We start from the raw sequence: 14,997 nt of genomic DNA, 5'->3' as shown, positions 1-14,997 counted from the left end.
TGTGACAACTATATAATTCTCCACAGACAGAAGGTATTATTATTCGGTGGGTGATAATCCTATGTATGCTATGCAGGGATGGGGGCATAGAAGAAAGAAGCTGCTCGTATCAGCTTCACCCAGAACCTTGGATGGGCAGCCCTCCCGGCCACAGAAATGGCCCTCACTTAGCTTTGAAAGGTAGAGGCAGTAGATCCCTGTGTGTTAGGGAGGGGCTACTGGTGACACTGATTGCCCAGCAACTCCCCATGTCCCGCCGAAGTCCCTTTTCATATCCTCTAGGCTGGATTCTGGATTCAGGGACTCGGAGAGCTAAAATTGTTTTAATTATATATATTTAATTGTTTTAATTATATTTATTTTTTTCTATATATTTTTTCTTTTTCTGAAAGCATATTAATTAAAGGAAACTTGGAAATTAAAGAATAACATAAAATTATTTATAATCCCACAATCGAAAGGTAGCCACAGTTAACATTATAGTATATTTAGTCCTTTTAAAGTTTTTAAAAAATTTTCATATATATTCTAAAATATTTTTTAACAAGGTTAACAGAGTTGAGAACATGAAATAAGTATTCTAGCCTACAACTGTGCTGTAATTTTTATAGCCATTTCCATACTGCTGAACATTGTTTGTTACATCACATATAAATACATGCTATATGTTCATTACATTATGCTATAAATACCACAGTAGTGAACATGCCTGACTATAAATTTTACTCATGTCTCCAATTATTTTCTTGGGGTAAATTTCTATAAATGGAATTAATGAGAAGGAACTGCTTTTAATGACTACCGTAAAGCTCTTGATGTTGTCAAACTATCCTCCAGAAATGTACCAAATTATATTTGCCTTCCCATCCCCACCTATTACATATGACAGTGTTCATACCACTACACACATGAACAGATTGAATTCTATCACGTTGAGAAGATGTAAAATTATAAATATTTCTACAGAAGCTCAGGAAGTATAAATCTGTTCCCTCCCCCTGGCCCAGCCCAGCCTTAACCAACACCAGGTCTCTGAAGTAGAAGACAGTATCATCCAATCGACACTGCATCCACCTTGATCTCTCAGATCTGTTCATGGGGGAAAGCACCTATGAGGCTTGCATTCATTCACTTGGCATTCATTACGACTGCGTGTGTTCACTTCTGTACTATGTGCTTCCGGGGAACAAAAGAGCTTTTCTTTGTCTACGAGAAGCTTAATTCAGTTGGTGAGTCCAGACAAACAACAAACAAAAATACTTAACCTTGGATAGGTCGCTTAACTTCTCAAGACCTGTTTCTTCTTCTTTAAAGTGAGAGGTTCAATTTGTCTATATCTAAAGAGTGTCTGAGGTGGTTTTTAGTAAAAATATGTGAGTACACAAAATAGTGAAAACAGCAATTAAAGATATCTAAACTTTGAACAAACAAAAAAAAAAGATATCTAAACTTTGAACAACATGATGTGTTGTATAATTTCCATTATCCCACAGTGAAAGCACACCAATTCTTTAGGAGAAAAAAGTTTCCCTGCGTTAAATACTAGGAAAAAATTTCAAGTTAATCATCTTTTAAAATGTAAAAGTAAAGTAATAGGAAAATCCTGCAAGATGGCCTCTAAGGTTTCTTTTAGCTCTAACATCTATATTCATAAGTAATAGATAAAATAGCAAAGGCCGAGGACCCCCAAAGCAAAGGAATGTCAGTGGGCTTCACAGAAATTTGGAGAGTCATGACTAGGATTTTAAAGTGATCGTTTCTACAGATGAGTTCTGTCTAATCGTCATCTCACCACCCATACACTGAAAGTCTGTCCTAGTACTGGTACTGTTCATGAATTTTAATCAGATTTTCAAACTTTGGAACACACCAAACAGGTTTAAGGAGTAAATAAGCTTATGAATATTTAGCTATGCTTCGCCATTACCACTTACATCCACCAGGAATGTTAAAATTGTCTGACTCAACTACTGAGCAATGTCAGGGAGACTGGGCCAAACTTTGGCAAGAAAGTCTGCCACTGGCCATTGCTCTCTCTTTGAAGCAGACTGTCCCTTGCATTTTAACACACAGTAGCTACTTCATAAATATTTGCTGGATTCCTTTCTACTCAGATTTTGTGCCACTTTGTAATACCGGTTTGTTTTGTACTCAGAAAAAAAAGTTACATATATGTTGGAACAACTTCCAAAATCTAAAAGCATGAAGGAATTGTAATAATACCTCAGACTAGTTCTAATCTTAATCTTGGAACAAGGACACGTTTTGACTAGATTTCACACACTTGAAAAGTCTCAGTTGAAAAGCCAATATATTGATCATTTGCCTCTCTTTGCAATTTGAATCGTAAATATGAAGAAAAAAGCTGCAAAACCTAGAACATCATTTGTCTAATCATTTTCCCATTTTCTCTTAAAGATCTGCATTCCTTCCTCCCTTTCATTCCATATATTAACTCTGCTGGTTTTCCATGACTCTTTTTTTTTTTTGTGGTAAAATATGCATAACATAAAATGTACCATTTTAACCATTTTTAGGTGTACAGTTCAGAGACATTAAATACATTCCCATTGTTGTGCAAATATCACCACCATCCATCTCTAGAACTTTCTCATCTTCCTGTACTGAAACTTTGTACCCATTAAACAATAACTCTCCATTCCTCCCTCCCCCCAGCTCCTGGCAACCACCACTCTATTTTCTGTCTCTATAAATTTGACTATTCCAGGTATCTCATGTAAGAGGAATTATACAATATTTGTCCTTTTGGGTCTGGCATGTTTCACTTAGCATAATATTTTCATGGTTCATCCATGTTGTAGCATGTGCCAGAATTTCCTGCCTTTATAAGGCTGAATAATTTTCTATTTTGTATATATACTACATTTTGTTTATCCATTCACGCATTGATGAACATATGGGTTATTTCCACCTTTGGGCTATGTGAATAATACTGCTGTGATCATGGGTGGTACTAATATCCGTTTGAATCCCTGTTTTCAATTCTTGTGAGTATAAACGCAGTAGTGGAACAGGTGGATCATGTGATAATTCTGTTTAAGTTTTTGAGGATCTACCATACTGTTTTCCACAGCAGCTGCACCATTTTGTATTCCCACCAACAATGCACAAGGGTTCCAATTTCTCCACATTCCTGCCAACACTTATTTCTGTGTTGTTTTAAATCATAGACATCCCAACAGGTATGAAGTGGTATATTATTGTGGTTTTGATTTGCATCTTCCTAATGATTAGTGATGTTGAGCATCTTATGCTTATTAGCTATTTGTGTATCATCTTTGGAGAACTGCCTGTTTAGCCCTTCGCCAATTTTTAAATTGGTTGGCTTGCTTTTTTATTGTTGAACTGTAGGAGTTCTTTGTATACTCTGCATATTAATTCCTTAATATTTTGAGAAATTATTTTCTCCTGTTCCATGGGTTGCCTTTTCATTCTGCTTACAGTGTTCTTTGATTCACAGAAGTTTTCGTTTTGATGTAGCCCAATTTATCCATTTTTTTCTTTTGTTGCCTGTGCTTTTGGTGTCATAGAAATCAATGCCAAATCCAATGTCATGCAGTTTTTCCTCTATATTTTCTTCTAAGAGTTTTACAGTTTTAGCTCTTACATTTAGGTCTTTGATCCACTGTGAGTCAATTTTTGTATATGGTGTATGGTAAGGGCCAGGCTTCCTTCTAAAGAGGTACTTTTCAATCCCATCATGTCTCAGTGAAGGTGTGTGTCAGTTAAGCAACTGGCACACATATTCACATGTATGCTCATCCTCACTCACTTTTCTTTCTCGTGTAGGCTTTGGTGGTTTCCCAACAGACAGATGAGAGAAAGCTGAAGCAATTGGGGAACTAACAGCCCAGCAGGCTCAGCTCTTATAACTAGGATATAGCAGTGAGAGCTGTGAGGCAGTGGCCAGGATCAGCAAGCATTTTGATGCAAACATGCTTGATGAAATCCCCAATAAAAGAACAGCAGAGGTGCAGTGAACATTGTGGTAGATGACTCTTTTTGAATTATGGTTTTCTCAGGGTATATGCCCAATAGTGGGATTGCTTGGTCATATGGTAGTTCTAGTTTTAGTTTTTTAAGGAACCTCCTTACTGTTCTCCATAGTGGCTATATCAATTTACATTCCCACCAACAGTGCAGGAGGGTTCCCTCTTATCCACACCCTCTCCGGCATTTACTGTTTGTAGATTTTTTGAAGATGGCTGTTCTGACTGGTGTGAGGGGTGGGATAGGGAGGGTGGGAGGGAGACGCAAGAAGGAGGAGTTATGGGGATATATGTATATGTGTAGCTGATCCACTTTGTTATAAAGCAGAAACTAACACACCATTGTCAAGCAATTATACTCCAATAAAGATGTTAAAAAAAAGAACAGCAGAGGTAGATAGCATTTTAGGCTGAGAAGAAAAAAGGGAGTGTGTGTGTATGTGTTGTGTTCGTGTGTGTGTGTGTGTGTGTGTGTGTTATATGTACATACACTTGGCAGCAGAGGGGAAGAGAGGTCACTCCATGCACTGTGACTGTGAATTTTGGGCTACAGCAAATTTTTATTTATTTATGTTCGTACAAAAATAAATTTCTCTTGGTGCTGCTTTAGAGAAACCAAACTAGATTAGCCACAGTTATGTGGGCAAACTGTATTTCCAAAACAGTTAATCCTAGTTCTGTTTTACAGTGAACAGAACCTAAATGTGCTTACAGTGTAAAATGTGAAGGTCTGCTTAGCCTTCGCTTGCAGAATCTTGAGAAGAAGAAACTACCAGGCGGTGTAAGCTGCCAGTATCACCAGGACCAAAGGTCTGCCCTGCACTCACTGCTCTGACAGGCTTGGAGATAACATCGCCCCACTCACATAACTCATAGTTGCAGGATTCTGCACATGAATTAGATCCTCAACATTAGAACCCAGTATTGGCAGTTGGGCATCCAAATCTCAAATAAATTACTGTTTATCTACTAAGACTCTGACTTCAGGACCTATGAGAAACACACTGTGACCCAGTCAGTCCCCTCTTGTTTTTCATGGGGGCTGGTTTACAGACATAAACTGTTTGCTGCTCTGGGTCCTCATCTTCTCTTTACCATAAAAGGCGACTTAGAGAAAAAGGAAATAACTAAGCTTATTAAGTTTTCTGACGTCAGGTGGGATAAGCTAAGCCACACTTTCTAAAAACAGTTTGCAAGACTGGTGTAGTATATTTCCCTTGAAGCATTAAAATCATTTCATACTTTATTAACTCAAAGAATATCCAGTATTTCCCTGTGAGACTGAGAATAAATGACTAGCGTAAATCAGGGGCGTTTTTGCTGGTATGCTAAGTTTTCAATAGAAATATTAACTCCAAGTGCACACAAGGAAAGTACAGACTGCGTGAGACGTGAACAGCAATTACATCTCCAGCAATAGTCCCAGGAGTTTATTATACCTGAAAAATCATAAGCTTCCTGACACTTGACCGTTTTATTCTAAATGCCCTAGGTTCAGGAAAACTCTGGAGATATATTTTCTGTTCATTTCCATCCTTAAATTTCAGTCTATATTTCATGAGTTTCTTTAACTAAGTTCTGCTTTCTGTATAACTTTTATATTCTATGTAACTTTTATGTAAATTTCCAGTTAACTTTAACTGCCTAGTTAAATTATAGAGACTGGGAAAACTGGTTCTCCTTCCCCTCCATCCTCTTTTCTTCTCCTTCTTTTAATAAATATCTTTCCTAAGAATAGAGCAACTTCCCTATGCCCGCCCCACCAAAAAAAAAACTCTGCAAATTCTACCTTGAAAAAATTAGCAACTTAGTATTTAAATAATTTGTAATTGAGAAACTCTCTTCCTTTCCCTAGTTTAAAACCATATATTACTACATTTTGTTCAAGTGGTGAATACCCGGTAAAAAGTGGGGGGTGTGTGTGTGTGTGTTATTTAAACAAGGATTAAAGCAAACAGCTACTAATCAGTAGCATCAGTAGTACTTTATTCCTATAAGTTACTCTGGGGTACTTAGTAACCAGGTATTTACATTTGAAAACCAGGGATATTAAATGAGAATTTAAGATGAGAAAGAGAAAAAAATAATTAAGAAAAAGAAATTATGAAGAAATATGAATAAGGAGGAAAGACGGCAATAGTGATTTTTTTTCTCCCCTAAAACCAGAGGTCCCAGTGCTGCTTCTCCACTTTTTCCCTGCTGAACAAGAGGTTGCTTGCCTGTGTGGCAAGACAGATAGGTAAGTGACACTACTGGATCAAGAAGCTTGGAGATTTCCTACATAGACATTTGTGAACTTCTGTATTCTATTCAGTATCAGATTAGTTTGTGATTTCTCTTCCACGTCATTAAGACCCACTACTGCATGGTAGAGAACTGCTCGGGAGCAGGGAAATACCAGAGAGAAAAGGACCCTATCCCATTGTGTGAGCTGAAGCAGTGTAACACCCAACCTTTCAAAACACCTGCACATAAGAGAGCATATGGAAACTGCCTTCATGGTCAGGCACTGTCTGTGTGCCTATTTCCTTGTGGCGGCAGAAAATCTCTACCACATCCCTGAGACAATACAGTAGAAGCTAAGCATATCGGCTCAGGCAAAAAAAAAAGTCATGGAAGTTCTCCAGCTGCCTGACCAGTGCCTGCTTTACCAAGAAGTGTCTAGGGAGCCTTCGATATAGTCCATCAATCAATGGTTGGCGGGGCTTTTCCCCTTGACACTGCTGATGCCTGAACTGTGTATTAGAAATGCCAGCTCCTGTACCAAAGCTGACCTATCCATTCTTCAGTGTGCTCCTTCTGATTATGTCGACAGACCCTGGACAGTACTTGGCATGGCTATTTGTACACAGTTCCAAATGCAGGTAAACCACAAAAGTTAAATAAATAGATAAGTATAAATAGAAAAACATATCCAGAGCAATTTACTGGTAGTTATACATAATATTAAAATTCTTTTTGTAGCTTTATCCTACCATGTTTCTTATAAAAGGCAGTGCTCATTCACTGGTTCTTTCATTAATTTTTTCCTTTATTGAAATATTTTTTCATTCAGTGCTAGGCACTGGGGATACCAAAATAAAGGTCCCTGCCTTTGAAAAGCTTCAATTATACCTAATGAGATAAACCATATTCTTTTAATTTTTCTAATACATTTCAAACAGTGTAGAAGAAAGTGGAAATAGCCTAAAATGTCTAAAATCACTTCATAATAGAAAGTGAATTTGACTTTTTCTGTTATAAAGGGACCTCTCTCCGATGGCCCCATTTCTAATAGAGTCCAAGTTTTTATAATAAGAATTAAGCTACTGAGTATTAGGGTTTAATTTTAGCCATACTTTTGCTAGAAGGACCTGTTCTTTAAACTATCATTTTCGTTTCTCACTGTATGCAAAATAATAATAATAAACCAAATATCACCAGAGGAAGACCAAAGGTAGTAAAGGGAGAGTAATATTTAAACATGTAATGAATAAAAAAATATAATTTGGGGGTTAGTTTAAAGTTTCATTTTCATGCATATCGTCTTTGCCTCCCACTATAAAGTTTACTTTCTTTTATATTTTTTTTCTCACAAAGAGCCTATTATAGTCGTATTGTTTTGGTATTTAAAAATATTTTTAATTTCAAAAATAACCCGCATTCAACTTAAACATTTGTAGAAGAAAGTAACCCATGGCTTATTCAGCATTGAGAGTATTTCTGGCCAAATGCTATTTCACTGTAACTATTGCCTTGGGATACTTGGCAATGAAATACAAGGACATCAACATTAAACAGGATCTGGTTTTTTTCTGTGGTAGCAGATATTTTTTCATAGTCAGAACTGAAATGACTAATGTTAACCAAACAAAATCAGAAGGTCACACCTAAAACTGAAGCTAATGTTTGACTATGTCACTCTATTTCAGAGTCTTTGTTTCAGAACAGACAATTTGTCATTTTTCTTACAAAGAGACCTATGATATTCTTATAGACTACTATTTGACATACCACCAGAAGGTAATATAAGAACATATCCCATAGAGTATGTACTCATGTATAATATGGCATAGTAATAATAGACTATATTATTACTTGCAAATATAGTTTGAAATTGGAGGAAAGGAAGAGCATTTACACATCATCATAAAGACTGTGTAAGCTTATGTTTGGGAAAGTTCACTTTCTAAATCTGTTTTGGCATAAATTCAAGAAAGTAAGCAAATGAAAAATATTCTTTACACACAAATTTTAGAATTTTTAAAAAGCTATAGATATCTGGATCTCTACTCTATTTGGACTGCCCAGATTTTGTCTTGAATATAAATGGACTCTATTGTCAAACAGAAGTTAAACTAGAGACTATCATCCCAAAGATAAGGTTCCTTTATTAAATTATAATTCCAATTTTATCACTGTGTAATTGTGATCTTGAGCTTAAGCACATGATCATCCAGTTTCTCCATCAAGAAAATGGGGCTGATACTTTGGCATAGTTTGTAGGTATATATCAGTATAGGGAAGGTATATACAGGAAAGATATATATATAGAGAGAGAGATCGATTTTGTAATAACTTGAATCATATTCTAGATGACATAGGGGACTTCCTATCTAAAGGAACTCTATTATAAATCCCTTTGCAAACTAAAGAATATTTTTATAATAAAAATAACCATTCATCAAACTACCAGTTCATATATTCCAATGCTGGCACATAAAGTTTTTCTGTGAATATTATTCCCAGGTAACTTTCTTAAACTTGCAGTGGTAATTTGAATATATCATAGTTAATAAACAATATTTACTACTACATTCAATGGGTAGACACAAAGCATTAGTGTAGGTATACTAAGTAGTGATAAAAAGAATATAATACACAATTGAACAAATATCAAAAAGAACATAGTGTTTGCTTTTGGCATAATCATTAGCTTTAAAAATGCATCATTATAACATTTCACATTTACAATGTCTCAAAGCATTTTCCTATATAAATATAGAACATAATAGCTATAGAAGTTCCCTTCCAGTTTATCCACAAAAATCTGGGAGTAAATTCCCTCAGATTCTTTAGCTTTTAAAATTAAATTGTCAAGCAGAAAATTCGTGATTCTAAGCTGTGGCTATATAGTTCTCTCCCAAGAGAACATCCTTGAAAAACGTCTGCTATTTTGCCCAACTGAAATAATAATAATTTAAAAATTATATAGGATATGAGAATATAAAATGTAGTCAATTTGAGCATTTAATATAGCCAAGTACTTTTCTAAGTGCTTTATATGCATTATCATTTAATCTTCACAACAGTGTGAGGTATATTATTACCATTTTATAGATGGTGAAACTGAGGCTCACAAAGATTAAAGTGACTGGTGTGATGACACTTGTTTCTCAAGCGGTGGAGCCAGGGTATAAGCCAGGCAGTCTGACTCCAGAGCCTGGGTTGGGTAAGCCCATCCCACTGCCACATCGTGGTCCCATATTCTCACTTAAAACATTTGGATTATGTGAATTCTAGTCCCTAAACATTTCCATTTAAGAATTTAATTCAATAGATTTTTTTTAAGTCTAAAAATTATCATTTGAACCTATTAACTACTTTATAAAGGGCCAGAAATAGGCTATGGAACAGTTTGTAGAACTCTCTGAAGAGGAGTGGGGAGGGTGGGAGGTGCAGTGAGGCATTTGGTAGAAAGGAATGGTTTTCCAACAGTTTTGCTGTGGATCTGTGCTTGAGTTTCCCTTCAACTCTGTTAACCAATGTCCATCTCTCCTTGATATTGTTTTTATTCCGTTAACACTGGCTATCCCTAACTCTCCTATTACTAAGAAAATAGCAAAGGCAGAGTACCGTGGTAGGAAGAGCTTGGACTTTGTCATCAGCTAAATTTCAATTCTGAGTGGTCTTGGGTAAGTTATTTGATTGCTCTGAGCCTCGAGCTCCTGATCTTTAAAAAGGAGGCAATAATAGCCAACATTTATCAAACCCTTAGTATATACTTGGTTTTGTCCTAAGCACTTGGTATATATTGTGTAATTTATTCCTCACAGTGACGCCCTGAGATAGTGATTATTATTACCACCAGTTTCATTTTGCAGATGAGGGTGGTGCGGAACGAAGACTTTAAATAACTTAACCAATGTCATACAGCTCCATAGTTAAAGAACTAGGGCTCAAACCCAGGAAATCTGACCCTAGACCAGGTCTTCTTCTATAAAGCGCCAGACAGTAAATATTTTAGGTTTCGTGGACCACACTAGTCTCTGCTGCAGCAGTTCAACTCTGCCATTGTAGCATGAAAGCAGCTGTAAACAATATGTAAACAAATGGGCATGGCTACATTCCAACAAAACTTTATAAGAACAGCCACAGGGTTGAATTTGGCCCTCTGGCTGTAGTTTGCTGATCCCCTGCTCTAGAGCCTGCATTTTAAACTTCATCTCATAGGGATGTCACAAAAAATCAAATAACTTCCTTAAGGTGACTTATGCACATAATAATTGCTCAAAAATCGTAGCTATCATTAACTCAAGAGTTTTTAAACCATACGTTATGGAAATTCTTTGATTATTTGTGGCCCATCTCCTTCCCTCCAGGGAGGATTGCATTTAAGTCATCTATTGTCTTTTATGCCACTCTCTTCGTAGCATGTAAGTAAAATACACTCTCCAGCCACATTTCCAGAAATGCTAGACATGCCTGAAATCATCTCACTGTGCTAAATGATGGCAGTCAGCAGAGTGTTTGGCTTATAAAGATGCTCAATAAAATTGATTTTGATTTTCATGATTTTAATTAATTCATTCCACTACGACATCATCGGGTATTATGTTCACAGTAATGCGATATATGATAATGTAACTTTAAGTGTAGGAGGATAAGGGGAGCTTCACCTTGCAGAATTTCCATCTGTCTCTAAATGTAATTAAACCAGATGTGCAGATTTTCAGTCCTTGTCCACCTGTTATAGCTGGGTCACTCCTTGGGTTCTGTTTTGACCCATGGTTCATTGTTGCTTGTATACTTTATAAAGGCACTGTCATACCTTCGGCACTCAATAAAATGTTAATTGAAAGAACATATGTGTCCTCCTAGGGTTAAATAATCTTAAGTGGCTGCCCATCTTTGCTCAGGATGTTTGCTCTGCTCTCCCTCCTCTCCCTCCTTTGTCCACCCTTGCTAGACTAGGAACCCCAAGGACTGTGCAGTAGTCACCACTGTATCGCCAAGCACCTAGCATGGCCTGGCATACAGCAAGTGTTCAGTCACTTCAATCAGCAAGTGTTTGATTGAATGAATGAACACATACACAAATATTGTTTGATCATCTATTTCATCAGTTCATTGCCTTCTGCCTAAGGGGTACAGAGGTTGATTTTAGTATCAGTAAATTGACTGTGTTCCAGGAGCACATTTACAGTGATTGTTCATAGTGTGTCTTTAAAAAAGACAACTCTGAATCTTTTTTTTTTTTTAATTTATTTATTTTTGGCCGCGTTGGGTCTTCGTTGCTGTGCGTGGGCTTTCTCTAGTTGCAGCGAGCGGGGGCTGCTCTTCGTTGTGGTGCGCAGATTCCTCATTGCAGTGTCTTCTCTTACTGCAGAACACGGGCTCTAGGCACGCGGGCTTCAGTAGTTGTGGCACGTGGGCTCAGTAGTTGTGGCACGTGGGCTCAGTAGTTGTGGCACACGGGCTTAGTTGCTCCGCGGCATGTGGGATCCTCCCGGACCTGGGCTCGAACCCGTGTCCCCTGCATTGGCAGGTGGATTCTTAACCACTGTGCCACCAGGGCAGCCCACAACTCTGAATCTTTTTTTTTTTTTTGGTGCGCGGGACTCTCACTGTTGTGGCCTCTCCCATTGCGGAGCACAGGCTCAGCGGCCATGGCTCACGGGCCCAGCCGCTCCGCGGCATGTGGGATCTTCCCGGACCGGGGCATGAACCCGCGTCCCCTGCGTCGGCGGGCGGACTCTCAACCACTGCGCCACCAGGGAAGCCCACAACTCTGAATCTTCAGTGAAGCTTTCTACATAATTAGAAATGAGCAGTGACACCAGAGAAAGGTCTAAGTCTTAAAAACCGGATTGTCAGCGGTTTTCACATGTCCACGAAGCAGAGGGGTCTGAATTTAATGAGGCATTTCTATAGCTTGGCAGATCCTTAGCCTGACTGCAGAAGTGGTATTTGTGTGACCCAGGCCTGTCAGTTTGCTGGATGACAAATCAGTTTGACGACAGAATCAGTGTGATAGAGCTTTATGGTGGTAGTTCTTTGCGTTGAAAAATAAAATTGATAGGTTTTCCACCAAATTAAATGAGTAGTTTGGTAACAAAAAAACACTACCTTGGACCTTTGAAAAATGTTGCGCAGTTCTCAGTCTTGACAGCCTTGACAGGAAGAGCCAGATCAAGACATCAAGGCCATGCTGAGTGTGGAGGTGCTACTATTTAATTAGTACCTCCCATGTGTAAGTGTATAATCTGTTTAAAACTCCAAGATAGACTCGATCAGTAATTCTCAACAGGGAGCAATTCTGCCCCCCAAGGAGACATTTTTGGTTGTCACGCATGGAGGGGGTGTGGGCATGTAGAGGGTAGAGGGCAGAGATGCTATGAAACATCCTACAGTGCACAGGACAGCCCCCCAAAACAAAGAATTATCACACCCAAAATGGCAGTAGGGAATGAAGTTCAGAAACTTTGGATTAAATGATACCCAAGGTTCCTTTGCAGCTCAAGTTCTGGGATTTTAGGATATTAGATTATGTACGTGAAAGAATTTTATGAGTTGCCAAACACTATACTATAAATTCAAGCTACTATTATGATACAAGCCATCGCTGCTCTCCTCCTCCTCTCCGGTATCTGTCTGGCAGTCATCCTTTCTGTTCTGAGCCAGATCCCTCAAAGGTGTAGGTCAAAAGAGCCAAGATAAGGGGTAAAACTAGAAGTCCCTCCTACTGCTTGTTCAGAGCTTGAGAAAATCCAGTAGACAGATGTGGCCACATTTGCAGGTTCATTGTTTTCAGCCTTATCCCATTAACCTGTTGAGAAAAAGTATACGTGTGTAATGCTTATTTAAAGGGAACCGGATAGCCGATTCTTAATGAGTATTTATGTGCTGCCAAAGCCCCAAAGAAAATTCCCCCACGCCACCTCTCTGGAGTGGGTGGTGCTACCCGTCTCCTGGTACACAGCCAGCGTCCTTGGGAACCCACAGCCAAATGCCTTATTTTCAGGGATGTGCTGATAGAAATGCCTGGGAAAAGTGAGCCTCTTGGCTTTCATCTGTTTATCAGTCATTCACTGAATGATGCGCCTTGCCGTAACAAAATCTGTACAAGCATCAATACAACTTAAGCAACAATACAATTAACTCTTCTCAGATTAGCCAGGACCCGACAGAAGGAATGGCCCAGAATGTCATTATTCTAGTGCCTCTTTATCCTTCCAGAATTTTCCCTAAATAAAAGAGAGCCATGGGAGGAGTTTTGTGTCTCCCAAGGATCGTGCCTTCAAATAGCACAAGGTTGCCGGCTGAGATAGAAAAGAAAAAAAAAAAAAGAGACCAGGCTTCAGTCTTCAGCTTACTGTGTGGGACCCCAGGTAAATTCCAAGTGTTCTGCCTCCAGTTTGAGCAGGACTTCTTTTACACGTTCAGACTGAGGTAACAGAAATGTCCCCATGCCAGAGGCCGGCTTGGTGGTGGGAGTGTGCTCTCTGATGTTTACTCTAATGGGTGGTGGTAACTTGACACCGGAGCAGTAAGATAACTGCTCAGCGTGAGGCCAAATCTTGGAAACTTTTTGCAGAAGCTGGTCTTCGATTCTGTTCCCCCTGATGTGTGGCACTAAATGTCACTTGATCTTGGAACCAATACTCTGAAATGGGTGCTATTACTAGCACTATCTTAGAGATGTAGACATGAAGCCTCATGTGACATGGCGAGTAAGTGGCACATTCATGATCTGAACTCCTATTTCTTCAACTCCAAAGTCTGTGCTCTTAACCAGAATGGCATATGTTTTATTATATCTACACATTGTGTATTTGAGGTCATGCCTAAGAAGTGACTATTAGTAAAGACAAACATTTTATGGTATAAATAAGGGGACATTAAGAATAGAACTCTAACTGCAAACAGAGATAGAATTACCTCTGGGATAAATACATTCGAAAACCTTCTACTGGATTAAATTCCATCTAGTGCTGGAAGACACTGCTCACCACTGAATATTAACTTCAAATTGCAGTGTGTCCGTTGGTCAGCGAATAAAACTCTTCCAAGAATTCCAATTCCAAATTGCCTATTAAACACACACACACACACACACAACACACACCTGTGAACCAAAGCTCACTGGTAGTTTGCATAATTCTAGAGTAAACTCATGCTCATTTTTGATCCTAAGACTGGTTGGTAAACACTGGAAATATTTCCCAGTACAGTGTTTACAGTGTTATCCCTTGCCCTCTAAAATGTCCCACTTCAGGGAATTCCCTGGCGGTCCAGTGGTTAAGACTCCACGCTTCCACTGCCGGGGGCCCAGTTTCAATCCCTGGTGGGGGAACTAAGATCCCGCAGGCCCCGCAGTGCAGCCAAAAAAAAAGTCCACTTCAAAGTTAAAATCTTACTGAAATGTACTCTAAACTGGTACTAAGGGAATTCAGATCCTTGATGATTTCTAGTTTAAGTCTGAGTTAACCCCAAAATGTTACGTTACCCCAACAAGCTCAAACTCAACCTAAAATAAAGACAACAAAAATTCTAGCTAATAGTTCAGAATAATAATAGCTTGATTTGAAAGTATATTCTCCTCTGTTTTACATGCCAAACTGTGAATAAATGATTTGTTTTGAATATACTGCCATGTTTGTTTAATGCAAGCAGCCTTCAATGAAGACTAAAGCGTTTTTAGTGTGTGCCAGCTTGGCTCTGTGTTGGGAGGGTCCTGCCTCAGGGGATCTGGCATCCTTGTGAACGACTACACCATTTGCATCCA

General features: G+C 38.5%; 1 protein-coding gene across 15 annotated transcripts in view; it reads left to right on the top strand.

Moving 5' to 3' along the window:
* The window catches only part of RBM47 (RNA binding motif protein 47), a 237,747-nt gene that overhangs the window by 202,139 nt on the left and 20,611 nt on the right, over positions 1–14,997 (top strand). The window contains exon 4 of one of the 15 annotated variants that reach the window (XM_079919117.1): positions 6,177–6,249. The exons of the other annotated variants lie outside the window; for them this stretch is intronic. The gene's annotated coding sequence lies outside the window, so the exon portion shown is untranslated. The remainder of the gene's footprint in view (positions 1–6,176; positions 6,250–14,997) is intronic. 15 annotated transcript variants of the gene reach the window in all.

The sequence above is a fragment of the Stenella coeruleoalba genome (genome assembly GCF_951394435.1).
Source record: "Stenella coeruleoalba genome assembly, chromosome: 4".
NCBI classification, from domain to species: domain Eukaryota; kingdom Metazoa; phylum Chordata; class Mammalia; order Artiodactyla; family Delphinidae; genus Stenella; species Stenella coeruleoalba.
This window is presented reverse-complemented; position numbering and strand designations above follow the sequence as displayed.